The sequence below is a fragment of the Ascaphus truei genome, chromosome 5, assembly GCF_040206685.1.
Source record: "Ascaphus truei isolate aAscTru1 chromosome 5, aAscTru1.hap1, whole genome shotgun sequence".
Lineage (NCBI taxonomy): Eukaryota > Metazoa > Chordata > Amphibia > Anura > Ascaphidae > Ascaphus > Ascaphus truei.
The window spans coordinates 138,371,167-138,387,785 of NC_134487.1; positions in this window are offsets into that span (position 1 = coordinate 138,371,167).

Sequence of the window (16,619 nt, forward strand, 5' to 3'; positions counted from 1 at the left end):
TCTGTGCCCTAGGTACAATACCTCTGAGATCCCTACTAAGCACTTGGTGGGTTTCAACGTGAGTCCCGCTTCCCTAATCCTGGCTAGCACTGCAGCTACATGCACTAAGTGTGAGTCCCACGAATTACTAAAGACAGCAATGTCGTCCAGGTATGCCCTTGCAAACCCTTGCATACCCTCCAGCAAGCGATTGACCAGGCGTTGAAAGGTAGCCGGTGCATTTTTCATCCCGAATGGCATCACTAGAAATTCATTGATGCCACTTGGGGTAATAAATGCAGACTTCTCTCTACCCTCCTGGGTCAAAGGGATCTGCCAGTACCCTTTACTGAGATCCATAGTCGTCAGATACCTTGCCCCCGCGAGTTCATCTAACAACTCATCCATGCGGGGCATGGGGTAGGCATCTGACACCGTGCCTGCATTGAGCTGCACGTAGTCCACACAGAACTGGGTGGTTCTGTCCTTCTTAGGCACCAGGACTACAGGACAAGCCCAAGGGCTCTGGGACAGTACAATTACCCCTAGGGCCAGCATCTCTTCTACCTCCCTCTCTATAGTGCTCTTCACCTCTGCTGACACTCTATAAGCGTGCTTATGCAGAGGTCTCAGATCCCCTGTCAACACTGGGTGTTCTGCAATGTGTGTCTTCCCTGGCTTGTCTGAAAACAGAGCCCTATACTTCTCTAGCATAGCCCTGGCTTCTGCTCTCTGCCTGACACTCAGCTGAGCCCCTATCTCCACCTGCTCTATGGTACCTCCCTGCCTAGCCTCCCCCAGGAGATCAGGCAGAGCATTGCTCGCCGGATCCCCCATCGGTGGGCTGCAAATGGCAAGCACCGACGCCACACTCGGTGCTATGTACTCCTTCAGCATGTTGATGTGATAAGTCTTATTTCTCCCTGTCTCAGCATCTACCTGTACAACATAGTTGCACTCGTTCATCTTTCGCAGTACCGGATACGGTCCCGACCAGGCAGCCATTAATTTGTTCTCCCGAATGGGCTTGAGAACAAGTACCTGCTGTCCTGGGATGAACTCTCTGCTACGGGCATTCTGATCATACCAAGTCTTCTGCTTGGTCTGAGCAGCCCTAAGGTTGTCCTGTGCCAACCCCATGAGCATCTCTAACCGGTCTCTGAGATCTATCACATAGTGAAGCACAGAAGCATCAGTAGTGGTAGTCTCCCCTTATAATCCCTCACAGAATAGGTCCAGAGGTCCCCGTACCCTGTGACCATATAGCAGCTCAAAGGGAGAGAAGCCTGTAGATTCTTGCAGCACCTCTCAGTATGCAAACAGCAAATGCTGCAGGTGAATCTCCCAGTCTTTTCCCTCTGCCTCTATAAATGTTCGCAGCATCTGCTTCAGGGTACCATTGAACCTCTCACATAGTCCGTTGGTTTGGGGTTGGTAAGGGGTCGTGCGCTGATGCTTCACCCCGCACGCCTCCCAGAGACACTGGAGCAATTCACTCATGAACTGCGACCCCTGATCGGTTAGGATCTCACTAGGGAAACCTACCCTAGAAAAAATGGCTAACAGAGCTTTAGCTACTGCCCTAGCATCAATACTGGCAAGCGCTACCGCCTCAGGGTACCGGGTGGCAAAATCCACCACCGTGAGAATGTAGCGCTTTCCTGACCAGCTGGGAACCATGAGGGGTCCCACAAGGTCCATAACTACCCGCTGAAAGGGTTCCCCTATTATCGGTAACGGGTTCAGGGGTGCCTTCACACGGTCACCCGCCTTACCTACTCGCTGGCAGGCATCACAGGATCGGCAGAACTCTGCCGCCTCACTGGATGCCCCCGGCCAGTAGTAACGCTGCAACAACCGGGCTCGCGTCCTAGCGACCCCCTGATGCCCCGCTAGTGGAATGGAGTGGGCTACCCGCAACAACTGCTGCCTATATTCCCGGGGTACCATTAGCTGTCTCTTCCCTGTCCATACCTCATCTAACCCGGTGGTCCCTTGCTCTCTGTATAGGAGCCCGCGGTGCCACAAGAAATAATCAGACCCCTTGCTTGGCTTAGACTCGGACGCCCACAGTCTCATGCCCTCCAAGCTGGGATCAGATCGCACTGCATCCCTAAACTGGGCACCTAACTCTGGCCACCCCCCGGTCACATCTGAGTCAGGGGGACAGGGAACAGGTACAGGGAACAGTAAGTCAGTGTCAGAAAGCGACTGAGTCTGGCTTACCTGTCTGGTCTCTGCAGAGACTACTGGAACTGTAGGTCCCAAAATGCAGGGGGACAGGGGCTGGTTCTGCTGCAATCCTTGCTGACTGGCTCCATGTGATCGCTGCAACAGGTGCCAGATCAGTGGTAAAAACACAGGTAACGTGTCCTAGGTCGTTACCCAGCAAGACCTCAGCATCTAACCCAGGCAAAAACCCCACCTCCCTCATGCCACGTCCGGCACCCCAGTCCAAAAAGACCCAGGCAACCTGGAGTGACCGCGGTCCTCCGTCTGGCATGGTCACTTGCATCCCGGAGCCCGGGAGCAAATCCTCTGGCCGCACCATCTCAGGGCGAACCAGAGTCACGGTGGCACCGGAGTCTAGCAAGCCGTCCGCCTGCCGGTCTCTGATGGTTACCTTCCGCAGATGCTTCTGCCGGACATCGTTGGGCTGCATCCCGACTGGAGCAACCTGATGTCCCCCGCTCTCAGCTGCTGGTCCTGAGGTGTCAAGTACAGTCTATCCGCTGGGCATCCCTCTGTGGGCTGGTTCCACGGCTGTACTTGGCTCCTCTGTGTGTGCCAGTCGCACACGGGCGACTGGCCTCGCAGCTGGTGAGTGTTGCACCTGATGGGGTCCCTTGGACCGGTCCCGGTCCGGACAGTCTGGCCTGAGATGCCCGACCTTGTTGCAAGTGTAACACCGCCTCTCATGCTTGAACTCTGCAGCCTTGGATGCATTGTTTGCTGCCGCAGGCTGGTGTGTCCACGGAGGGGTAGTCTTAGCGTCCTGGGCCGCACGGCCCACTCCTTTGGGTGCTACAGGGTCCTTCATTGCAACTCGGCTGGCCACATACTCATCTGCCATTCTCGCTGCTTCCTCATAGGTCTGAGGTTTATGGTCATAGACCCATCCCCTCACATCTGTGGGAAGCTGCTGCAGCAGCTGCTCTTGGAAGAATAAGTCCAGCAGGGTATGGAATATTGTAACCCCATTCCCCTCCACCCACTGAGTACCGTGCAAAGCCATCCTACTGGCATAGGTACTGTATGACTCTCCGGGGAGTACTACCCCCGTCCGGAACTTGCCCCTGTAAGATTCTGGGGTCAGGGCATACTGGGTTGGCAGCTTGCTTTTCACATGACCATAGTCATCGGCATCTACGCGTGGAATACCCATCACAGTCCGTTTGGCTTTGCCAGATAACAGTGGTCGCAGTCTGACCACCCAGTCCCTTCTTGGAATTCGGAACCGGGAACCCTGCATCTCGAAGTCATTCAGGAACGCATCGAGGTCATCTGTGCCATCCACGAACTTGTTGAAGCTGTGATGATCCGCCCGGGAAAGACCTTGTTCCCTGTTTGCAAGGTAGGAGTTGTGGGTTCTTTCGAGCACTGCTGTCAGGAGCTTTACCCGCTCAGCAGTGCTAACACCCGTTCCCAAATGTAGCCAGAAGTGCAGTGAGCCCAGGGACAGCACACTCGGCAGCCGCAGCTGATAGCTCGTCCGCAACCCCTGGTGCCAAGCCACCCACGACCAGGGGCTCACTAGCACTCTCCTCATGTCCTTGCAGTCCCGGAGTTGGAGGGACCTCCTGCACTCCGGGCTGAATAGCGTCAGCCAACACAGCAGCTACTGGAACTTGCCCCTCTGGTAGGACCCTGCGGTCCTCATGATGCTGCAAATCCTCCTCCAGTTGTGCCTTCGACCGCCCATCTGTCGGTAAGCCATACCCCGCACATCTCTCCACGACTTTCTCTCTGGTTCATGACCTGAACCTTCCTGAGCGATCGTTCATGGTGCCTTCAGAGTATGGGTGAAGGGAACAGTGAAGTCTCTCGTGCTCTTTAGAAGTGTATGTCAGTTGCTACTTGTCTGAGGAGCTCGCAAGCTACAAGGTCCTCACTATATTACAGAGCCCGCAGAAAACTGCAATATATGTTCAATCAGTATACCACCAGCTGCCACCAGTTTTTTAAAAGCTTGTCACGATGACACCAACTTTTATCAACACATTCATATTTCTGGGTACTTGATTGAACAGAACAAGTTGCAAAATAAATTGTGATTTATTTCCTTAATAGACAAACATACAACATCTGCAGAATACATTTAAAACAACACTCACTGGGATAAGGAAATGAAAGAAATTGTCCTTGGAACGAAAGAAATTGTCCTTTGCTTGCCAGTGCAAGAAATGCCGCCTTGGTTTTAAAAGTCCTGTGGTTATGTGGTTATTAACCCCTTCACTCCTGGACTGGTTGCTGCTGTACTGGAACAAAGTCTTGCATCTTTACATCATGGATTAAAATTCAGAAATCACACTGGGAAATACCTGGGGAGCCACAGTTATAGACTGGCCAAAGCTATCTTTAACATGTGGATCCAATCCCCTTGTGGGAACAAAAAAAACCACGAGTAGCCAAGTGACCCACAATTCATAAGATCAGTCAAAAGGGCTGTCCGGTGGGCAGAGCGCATGGGTCAGGTTGACGCCCATGCCACGTAGCATACCTGGGCTACACCCATTTCTTGGGGCCACTGTGTCTGGTCTCTGTCTTAAAGATGTCAATAGCCTGACATCTGCATTGCATCAGTATGCCAGTATTGTATACATTATGGGTCTCTGGGTCTTTTCATAATTGACACTCTTTTAGACAGGGGGACTCTAAATCTGTGGGAGCCTTTTGACGCTCCATCATAAAAATAATTACAACCGTTTGAGGCTTGGTCATAAAAATACCGAAGCTCATTCACCCATATCACAGCTGGAGGTCCAAGTAATTCCTGCTTGGACTTACAAAAAAATACATCCTGCCTTACATTTAAGATCTGCTATCATGTGCTGTTAGAGGTTATGGCAAGTTAGAGGTTATGGCCTTGTCTTTTACCCTCGCAGACAGGGAATGGCCTGCAAATGGGGAATAAAAATGGCGGAGACAGGGCAACAACAGCAATGCATGGCAAATCAGGTATTAACCCTTTCCTCCCCGTCACAGATATCCAGATGGGAAATGAAGGGCTATACCCAGTTGTAGACAAAATGAACGCCAGAACCGAGAAATAAACTGAGAGCCTCTGTCTGAGACGATTACCATAGGTACTCCATGTAAGCAAAAAATCTCCTTAATGAAGACTTCAGCTATCCTGGGGGAATTCGGAAGACCCTTGAGGGGTATGAAGTGAGCCTGTTTCGAGAATCGGTCCACTACCACAAGAATTGTGTCCATACTCTTGGAGATAGGTAACTCGACAATGAAATCCATGGATAAATGTGTCCATGGCCGATACGGAACAGGGAGAGGATGAAGAAGACCAGAGGGAGAGGTCCTGGGCGTCTTAGTCCTGGCACATGTGGGGCACGCAGCTACGAAATTTTTAACATCCTTTTGCATCTCTGGCCACCAGAAAGTCCGAGAAATAAGGTCCAGTGTTCTCTTGATACCAGGGTGACCTGCAGATCTGGATAAATGGCTCCACTCGAGGACCTTTTTACGATGATAGACAGAAGTGAAAAGACGGTCCTGGGAGGCGAGATGCCAGAGGGAATATGACTTTGTTGACGAACAATGTTCTTAAGAGCTCCAAATGAAGAAGCCGAGAGAATACATTTGGGAGGAAGAATAGATTTCTGCTGATCCTCGGAATTATCGTCCAAAGAGAATTGACGGGGTAGTGCGTCAGCTTTGATATTCTTCGATCCAGGAAGGTAAGAATGTATGAAATTTAATCTAGAGAAGAATAGTGACCATCTGGCTTGATGGGCACCGAGGCGACGAGCTCCTTCGATGTAAAGTAAGTTCTTATGATCCATGAGGATAGTACTGGGATCGTCGGTACCTTCCAGAAGATGTCTCCATTTTTACAGTGCCAGTTTAATTGCCAGCAGTTCACGGTTCCCAATATCATAGTTGCATTCAGCCGGATAAAAAAAATTCAAAAAGAAAGCACAAGGATGCAACCTGGACAAATGATTCTTTCTTTGGGAAACGACAGCGCCTACCCCAACATCAGAAGCATCAACTTCTAGAGTAAACGGGAGTTGGGGGTCAGGGTGAATGAGAACTGGGGCAGATACAAAGGCTTTTTTGAGAAGAGAAAAAGATTGACCAGGAGGCTGGATCTGCTCCTTTCTTGGTTAATTCGGTCAATGGAGCCACTAGCAAAGACATTTTTTTAATAAATCGATGATAATAATTAGAAAATCCAAGAAAGCGCTGGACAGCCTTGAGGGTAGTAGGTTGAGGTCAATCCAAAACTGCTCTGACCTTGGCAGGATCCATGGTGAGACCGGTGTCTGATATGATATATCCCAAAAAACTGGTAGACGTCTGATGGAAATTAAATTTTTCGAGTTTGGCAAAAAGTCTATTTTCGTGTAACCTGAGAAGTACCTGTTTTATATGAGAGACATGTTCCTGAATGGATTTAGAAAAAAATAGAATGTCATCGATATAGATGATCACAAAGGAGTTGAGAAGATCCCTAAAAACTTCATTTACAAAGTCCTGAAACACGGCTGGAGCATTGCATACCCAAGTGCATGACTAAGTACTCATAATGTCCGTCCCTGGTGATGAACGCAGACTTCCATTCATCACCTTGATGGATCATGACAAGATTGTAGGCACCGCGTAAATCTCATTTAGAGAAGATGTTAGCTCCTTGTAAACGATCAAATAATTTTAGAAATGAGGGGCAGAGGGTAAAGATTCTTTACAGTGATTTTGTTAAGAGCTCGGTAGTCTATGCAGGGGCGAAAGGAACCGTCCTTTTTCTTCACAAAGAAAAATCCAGCACCTGCAAGAGAGGTAGACTTATGTATGAAACCCTTTAGCAAATTCTCTGCGATATATTCTTTCATTGCCTTGGTCTCGGGCAAGGACAATGGGTACGAGGTCCCTCTGGGTGGGGTAGTGCCAGGAAGCAGGTCCATAGGACAATCAAACAGGCGATGGGGAGGTAGAACCTCAGATTTCATCTTATCAAAAAGTCACGAAATTCGGCGTAATGCTCTGGTAATTGCACCTTCTCCTTCTCCTCGGTCACGGTGGTACCCCCGATACTACTGGCTTCTAGAATGCAGTTCTTGTTGCAATGAGGACTCCATCGAATGGGTTCCTTGCCAAACCAATCCAACTGAGGATTATGGATCTGTAGCCAGGGTAGACCGAGGATCACTGCGATATGGTGGGGTATGGATCACATTGAATGGGATCTTTTCCAAATGATTATCCTCCACTCTGAGCTGAAGAACCTCCGTTTCCAAGGAGATAAATGCAGACTGAAGAGGTCTCCCATCTATGGCTTCAAGGGCAATGGGCTTCTTTCTCTGCTTCATGGGCACCCAGTGGCGTTCTGCGAATTCTTGGTCAATAAAGTTTCCTGCAGAGCCAGAATCAAGAAAAGCACGAGTAGAAACTTGGAAGCCCTCCCCAAAAATTGTGATAGGAAGAAGGATACGAGAAGGTTGATCAATAGAAATAGGGGAGAGAAAGAGCGTTTCCACTGAGACTCCACCAGGTCTCAGGGGAACCTTGCGTTTCCTGACTTTTGGGGACAAAAATATGCAAAATGTCCAGCGGTACCGCAGTACAGGCATAACCCAGCATTCTTGCATCGTAGTTTTTCAGACTTGGAAAGACTAGAACCCCCTAACTGCATAGGTTCGGAAGTATCCGGAAACGGGTCTCCAGTTTGGCTCACCTGACCTGGATTGATCCAGGATGGAGAAATGTGACGGTGAGCCTTTTCAGATTTCCTTTCTTGGATACGATGATCCACTTTAATGCAGACAGCAATAAGTTCCTCCAGGTCCGAGGAACAATCGTAAGTTGCCAGTTCATCCTTCACAGTCTCCGATAATCCATGCCAGAAGGCCACAGACAGGGCTACATTGTTCCAGTCAGTTTCAGCAGCTATAGTCCTGAATTCAAGAGCATATCTGGCCACAGTGCGATTATGTTGAGACACATGAAAAAGGGCAGAATAAGCAGATACCTTACGGTTGGGTGTATCAAACACCGTCCAGAACTCCTTGGTGAAGGCAGCAATATCCTGGGTAAGGTCGGGTCCGCTCCCAGATGGGAGAAGCCCAGGCAAGGTAAAAAAAAATCCAGGTTTTATGATTGTATTCCTTTCTTTTAATGTTTTTCATTGCCCATTGACTGCTAAAGTATTCATCTGTGCTTTTAGGGAACATATTAATACAGTGATTGATATCCAATGGATTTTTGGCCAAATGCTTTTTTTCTATTTTGTGTTATTTTTTCTATTTTTCTTGATTGTTTGGATTAATTAGTTAGTAATTTGGATGGCTTGTTTTTATGTTTTTTTCGATTGATTAGCTTTTTAAATTAATCCATTACTTGTTAGCTCCTGGTTTGATATGTTGGCTAGTTGTTTTATTAATTAATTCCTTTGTTGGTTACTAGTTAAAATTATTTAATAGTTCTGTTGGTTAGTGCTTTTATTAATTGAATTTGTAGGCTAATGCTTTTATTTCTTAAATTGTGGTGTTTAAGTGCTTGTGTATATTTCATTATTTTGGGCCTTCGTGTATTTTTATTACAGTGACCATTGACTGCTATGGTGGCTTATCATGCCCATATTATATGGGTATGATGTACTACTATGCCAATGAATTGATACAGGGTGGGTATAGTGGGTCGTCAGGCCTCCTGGGTGGGTAGCGGGGAAGGGTGGGTTAACCCCTTAATTATTATAGCGGTTATTAATCGCTACGGTGATTAAGATGTATGGGGCCTTTAGATTGTTTTTTTGTTTTCTTGTATTCTTTCTGGCAACGGAGGACATGGCCCTGCAGTATGCTGATGAGGATGCCCTTCATGATGGCAGGGGTAAGTAGAGAAAGGTTTATTTACTTTATTTATGCTGGCTGGCTAATGTTTTATTTAATAATGGGCAAATTAGCTATTATACATATCTGGATAATAGTTATTTTGCCCATTATTAGCCGCTAAGGTGATTAAGGGGTTAGGGGCCATTAGATTGGGGGGGGGGTGTATTCTTTCTGGCAACGGAGGACATGGACCTGCAGTATGCTGATGAGGACGCCCTCAATGATGGCAGGGGTAAGTAGAAAGGTATATGTACTTTAGTTATGCTGTCTGGCTAATGTTTGATGTAATAATAGGCTGAGGAAGTAATATGTTGAAATCAGTATACTGTTGAAATTAATATATTATTGAAATGGATTGGGGGTGTCTCTGGAGAAGGATTGAAGACAATGTTTTGTTTCCATTTTGTCTGTTATGTTTTCAGTTGCCATTTTGTGTGTAAGGGTTTTGAATGAGAGGTTTAGTAATGCTCGTGCGGCCCGCAAACCAGACAAGACCCGGTACTGAGGTGGGAAGGGAGAACACCACACACCCACAGCAGCGGAGGCGTGCCCGGAGTGTGGTATTTGAGCGTACCCGGGTCTGGGCTGGAGAAAAGGGTTAGTCGGGTACTTACCGGTTCCCGGGTTATAGAAGGTAGAGTAGTAGAGTCCGTAAGCCAATGGTCTGGGAGTGGAGAGAGTTGCATAGTCAGGTTTCGTTTGCCGAGTCCAAGGAGTATAGAAGACAGCGTAGTAGGGGGTTGCCAGGGTCGAGATCCAGAGAGGGTTTGCAGACAAGCCAGGTCAGGAACGTGGAGACTGAAATACAAGAGCGAGAGCCAAGCACAAGACCAGACAGCACGAAGCTACAAGAATCTATGCTGAGCACTGACTGAATATGGAGGCAGGAACTAAATGCCCAGCAGAGACCAATCAGAGAGGGGGCGAAGTAGAGGCACGGTCCCAGAGGAGATCAGGATAGGAGCCCAGAGTTGAGAAGGTTAGGGGTGGTTGCGCAGCTCGGGAGCGTGGCGCAGAGTGACACGGTAGCTGGGGGCGGAGTTAACCCCTGATGCGAGAGCACAAGAAGCGTGGGTCCGTGCGCGCGCTGTAACACCGACGGGCTGGAGCGCGCGACCCGGAAGAGCCACGGAGGTTGCTGCGGAGACACCCGCGGGGCGGAGGCAATGTCGAGGATCGGACTCCGGACGATCTTCCCAAGGTTTATAGGGGAATCTCTGATGAAAATGTCTGAGCAAGGGCGTGAAGTTGTTGCTGTGAAACCCAGGAACGCTCCTCCAGTCCATACCCCTTCCAGTGGACCAGGAATTGGACTTTGCCTCTGGAAATCCGAGAGTCGATGATAGAGTGAATTTCAAACTCTTCCTATCCTTGTACCGTAACTGGAGAAGGCCTGTGTGGATGATGAGAGAACTGAGAACTCTGGATGAAAGGTTTCAAGAGGGAAACATGGAAGACGGGCAGAATCTTCATGGACGACGGGAGAAGAAGGCGGTACGCTACAGGGTTTACCTGTTGAAGAATAGGGAAGGGGCCAAGGAACCTTGGAGACAGCTTCGGAGTGAGCGTCTTCAGTCTGATATTCCTTGAAGAGAGCCAGACCTTATCTCCTGGTTTATACTTGTGCGCCTCCTGACGAAGACGATCCGCCTGTCTCTTCTGTCTCTGGACCGATTCCCGCAATCTCCTTTGTATCCTCCTCCAGGAGTCTTGGAGAGCGGTTTCCCTGGAATCCGCTGCTGGAACTCCGGAGGTGGGGGTGAGAATGGGAAGACAAATAGGGTAAAACCCATAGTTTATGAAAAAAGGAGATTTCTGGGTGGATTTGTTCATGAGGGAATTAATAGCGAACTCTGCCCATGAGAGCAACTCTCCTGTATATGTTGAATATAAATGTGTATTTGTATATGGTGTGTGTTAAAGCTGCAGTTCAAGGGAGGATAGAGGATGGAGGAAGAGTGCAGAGAGAGGATGGGGAGAGGGAGGATAGAGGATGGGGGAGAGGGAGGATAGAGGATGGAGGGAGATGGAGGATAGATGATGGAGGGAGAGGGAAGAGAGAGGATGGAGGGAGATGGAGGATAGAGGATGGGGGAGAGGAAGGATAGAGGATGGAGGGAGATGAAGGAGAGAGGATGGGGGAGAGGGAGGAGAGAGGATGGGGGGAGAGGGAGGATAGAGGCTGGAGGGAGAGGGAGGAGAGAGGATGGAGAGAGGTTGGAGAGAATATGAGGGAGAGGGAGGATAGAGGATAGTAGATAAGGAAAAAAGCAGGGGGCACAGTTTTAATTTAATTTGTTTTCTAAATATTTTTTAATGTATCCCGGTTTTTACATTTGAAAATCTGGTCACCCTACACTTTCTCCCAATGGCACTCACACTTCACGATTACAGTGTAGTGTGCAGTTAGCAGCATATAGTGATATTTACAGACACAGTCCTTTCCCATACGAGCTTACAATCTATGTTGGCACAGGGAGATAAAGTGACTTACCCAAGGTCACAAAGAGGAGTTGAAACAGGCTCCCCTGATACAAACTCTAATTCTTTAGAGTCAGTATCTTCACTCACAGAGTCACTCCTCTGCCTTTAAGCTTGGGAGCAGTAGTGCTGTAGCAATCTATAGAATAAGGGACAGTCATGGCTTTTAATGAGCTGTCCCGGTGTCCTACCGGTTTGGGTGGGTGGGTAGGAGGAGAGCTGAGGTTGGAGGAGATCAGAGGAGGAGCGCGGGGCCGATCAGATTAGAACAGTTGTAGCAGGTAGTAGGGAGGAGCAGAGTAGGGCCCCATCCAGGGTGGGAGCGATGTGACATCAGGCACGAGGCGATTCCTGACCAGCTAGTTGCACGCGTGGGGGGGCGTGCCGTGGAATATGTCCATAACATCACGTGAGTGGTTCGCCCTCATGGCTATACCGTGCACGTGACCAGGGCAAGCACGACAAATACAAAAATATTTGTCTCGCCAAGCATCGCTCCTCTGCACGCTCACGTGCTGCTTGGACACAACAATTTACTTTAATTGTTTTGAGCGCACGAGTAAGCTCTCAGCCTGGACTTGCCCAGGGCTGTCTGGCTGCTTAACCACTGTAGCTTCTGGGCACCAAGTGGAGCTGCAGAGCACTCCATAGCTACTACCTAGGTCTCCCGGTTTGTTTGTGTGTGTGTGTGTGTTGGTAAGTGTGTGTGTCTGTGTTGGAAGTGTGTGTGTGTCTGTGTGTGTGTTTGTGTTGGTAAGTGTGTGTATTTGCAATGCATATATGTGTGTTTGATGCATTATGTGTATGTATATGTTGTATATTTAGTGTTTGTATATGTTGAATATAAATGTGTATTTGTATATGTTATGTGTGTGTTACATTTAAGTTGCATGTTTGGTATGTGTGTATATTGTGTAGTGTCTGTGTGTAAATATGGGGATATAGATAGAGGATGTGGAGAGAGGAGAGGAGGGGAGAGAGAGGATAGGATGGTGAAGAGATGAGAAGATTGGGAGGAGGAGAGGAAGGGGGCAGAGAGGAGAGGATGGGGAAGAGAGTAGATGAGGGGAAAGAGGGGATGGGGGAGGGAGGAGATGGGGAGAGAGATGAGAGGATGGGGGGAGAGTAGAGGATGGGGAAGAGAGGATGGGAGAGGGAGGGAAGAGAAAAAGGATGGGGGAGAGGATGGGGAAAAATAATGGAGGGAGGGGAGAGAGAAAGGATGGTGGGGAGGGAGTTGAAACAGAAATGATGGGGAAGGGAGAAAGGATGGGGGGAGGGAGGGGAGAGAGAGGATGGGGAGAGGGAGGGGAGAGAGAAAGAATGGGGGGAGGGCGTTGAAACAGAAAGGATGGGGGAAGGGGAAAGGGAGAAAGGATGGGGGAGGGAGGAGAGAGAGGATGGGGAGGGAGGAGAGAGAGGATGGGGGGAGGGATGGGAGAGAGAAAGGATGGGGGGAGGAAGGGGAGAGAGAAAGGATGGGGGGATGGGGAGAGAGAAAGGATGGGGGAAGGGAGGGAAGAGAGAAAAGATGGGGGGAGGGAGTTAAAACAGAAAGGATGGGGGAGGGAGGAGAGTGAGGATGGGGGGAGGAAGGGGAGAGAGAAAGGATGGAGGGATGGGGAGAGAGAAAGGATGGGGGGAGGGAGGGAAGAGAGACAGGATGGGGGGAGGGAGGGAAGAGAGAAAGGATGGGGGGAGGGAAAAGAGAAAGGATGGTGGAGGGGAGGGAAGAGAGAAAGGATAGGGGGAGGGAAGGAAGAAAGAAAGGATGGGGGAGGGAGGGAAGAGAGAAAGGATGGGGGAGGGAGGGAAGAGAGAAAGGATGGGGGGAGGGAGGGAAGAGAGAAAGGATGGGGGGAGGGAGGGAAGAGAGAAAGGATGGGGGAGGGAGGGAAGAGAAAAAGGATGGGGGAGGGAGGGAAGAGAAAAAGGATGGAGGGAGGGAGAGGAAAGAGAAAGGATGGGGGAGGGAGAGGAGAAAGGGTGGGGGGAGAGAGGGGAGAGAGAAAGGATGAGGGGGAGGGAGAAGGAAAGCACAAAAAGGTGGGCAGTTTGTAATCTATATATATATAAAACTGAAAGTGTTGTTTGTGTGTCCCTGTAGACAATTTGATTGGTCCGTCGGTACGGCCGCCCTCCCACAGCTCTCATTGGCCGGTGTGTCTCGTCCCGCCCCCCCACGGCTCTCATTGGCCAGTCGCACTCACCCCCAGTGAGTCACCGCCGAGACACCCTCCTGCAAATCCTCCCGTACGCACCTCCAGTGAGCCGGCACACAGCTACCCGCCCGCCACAGGCCCTGGCTAGCATCGGTTTCGGATGTCCCTCTCCTCTCCTGTAAATTTAAGGTAAGGCCCCAAAGGGGGTCAGTTCCTGGGCACTCCCCCCTCCCGTATTACCGCGCTGTTTGCTTTGGTAATGTAATCGAGGACATAGCTGAAAAAACAGATGTAGCCCCCTTTCCCTATGCCTAAGGGAAACTACCCGGGCGATTACGCGTGCTGCTATATCTGTTGCTCACAAGAAGCCTAAACCTCCGCAACTGTAGTGCCTCCAACTATGAGGGATCACAGCGTTGAAGGGATAACCCCTCACAGGAACCAATACACAGTCAGAAAATATACACACGACGTATATAACAAATCTTTACTGTACACACAATAACAATATACCAATATAATACCCAATACCCCTGTGTGATTCCCCCAAAGTACTGAGGGTGAGTACTTAGGGTACTGAGTGCCTAAACACCCAGAGTCCGCAGAACAATCCCACCCAAAGTGTGAGGTAGCGCTTCCCCAAAGTGTTATGAGCCGTTGGTGCACTTAGGATACCTGCCTAGACTCTCCTGTACCCAGGTGTCACCGTCGGATCAAAAGGGTCAGTCAGGTCCCATGCCAATAATTCCCTCACTCCTTATGTGTCCGATACGCCTTGTGAAGTGCGAGCTCCAGCTAGAGGGTCTCACACAATGTCTATAAGGCCCTGGCCTGGTCCCAGGTCGCAGGGCACCGTGCAGCCGTCTGATCGCCGGTGCGATAGTACCACTGTGTACTAAGGGGAAGCGTCCCTAGGCTGGGGCCTTCCCTGCAATACTCAGGCTGTGGTGACTCAGGGCCTACCTGGGGTCTATTGGGCAAACCTAGGCCTAGTCAAGGGAAGCACTGCTCCCTGGACACTACCTTCCCTGTAGCCCTCCTCCTCCCGACTGACTCATGGGTCTTTAGCCCTATTGACTGTAATGCCCCACGTGGTAAGCCCTCCCCCTGAGGACTCTGGGACATGTAGTCCCTCATTCCATCTTGCGGAGCCGCTAAGATGGCCGCCACAACCCCTGGCTCACTGCGCATGCGCACCGCATTCTACTGCGCATGCGCAAAATTTACATGGCCACCGCACTGACTGCCCATGCGCCCCGCATCACTACTGCGCATGCGCGAATCCAACATGGCCACCCCCATCTCCCGATCCTACGTGGAAATCCAGCAACTAACTGCAGCTCCCCCGCCCGGCAATGGAGGTAAGAAGGGGGCTCGGCTACACAGATATTCATTTTACTGTTTATTTCCTGGTTACAACGTATGTTTTTATTCAAATAAATGAGTTCAGTAATATACAGTAGTTGGAGAAGCCTGGCCCATATGTGTGTGTGATGTTGTCTTGCACAGGGAGACCTGCAGAGGGCAGTGTTGGACACCATTTTATAAAGCAGTAGGCATGTGAAGGAACAGCTTGCTTGCCCATATAAGGCCTGCTCAGGCAGGCTTTCCAGCTCACCCACGTCATTTTCGTGGAAACCAAACTATAAAATTAAAAAAACATGAACAGCAGCCTTGTCTATCATTCTTATTTGGTCTGAAATCCTCTGCCTCGGATTTCTACAAAGTGTGTTTGTTTCCTAAAACACCTTTAGGGCTGCCCTGAAGATGTTGCAAACCGTTTAACATGTGACCACCGTCTGTGGCTGCTTGGGAGACACGTAAACACAAACAATAAAACACATACATAAATCCAAGCAAGGACAGATTGTTAAATGCAACAGCAATAAGTGAAACTCCCACAGTACCGCTACTAAAAAATCTCAGGGGGAGCAGGCAAGGTAATGCTATGACACAATTCTAAATGCACATCTATAAAATACACAAATAAAAAAAGATAGGAAATTAATATAGGTCTATACAGCCCACAGAACAAAGACACAGTCAATTAAATCTTTTTAAGTGGTGTTAATTTGAACTTAATTGAAACAAAATCAAAATGCGGGTATTTTGTGATGTCATATTTACAGAAGAAATACAATTAGATGGATTTTCTACTGAACCACAATAACCAGAGGACAGCACACTTTCTGACTTCCAGTTGTGTCTCAGACAGGTCTGCGCTTTTCACTGTTATCTCCTAGCATACAATGCTTCCACTGCAGCCAGGGATTCTGGGAAATGACATGCAAATGAGTAAACAGTGTCACCTTTTGCTTCTACGGCCCGTAATATATATATGCAAGACCCTTTCATGTATATATTGTCCATAAGAAAAAGGAGCATTTCATTAACAGCTTCATCCATTTTGGATGCAGGGTTGTTGTTGCTGTGTGTGTGAATCAGGGTGTGACATCATGGCCACGCCTACCCGTGTGCATCATAACCACGCCCATCTGTCGCTCACAGCACTGAACTCTATACACACAAAATGTGTGTTTCACGTGCACGAGCTGTAGCACTCGCGCGTGTGTGCGCATGCACGCACGCGGCTACTATAAAACAAGCCTGATCCATTGTAACATGCACAACCCCTATAGTCTTATACCTGCCGCATTACACAGCTTTGTGTAATGCACACATACTGTAATAACTTTTTTTTGACTGCTTGTATAATGCCAGTACGTGCACTTTTATGCGTTGTATGTAATTATGTGACTATCCAAAACAAATTGCTCATATATTAGGGTCGCTAATATGCTTTATAGCAATTTTACATATTACGTGTCCTATTGTAGGGTGTTTTGTATAATTTGCATCACATGGATTCATTATATTTTAAAACAAATATGACACTTTATATAATTATACATAGTTTAAAGCCAACATT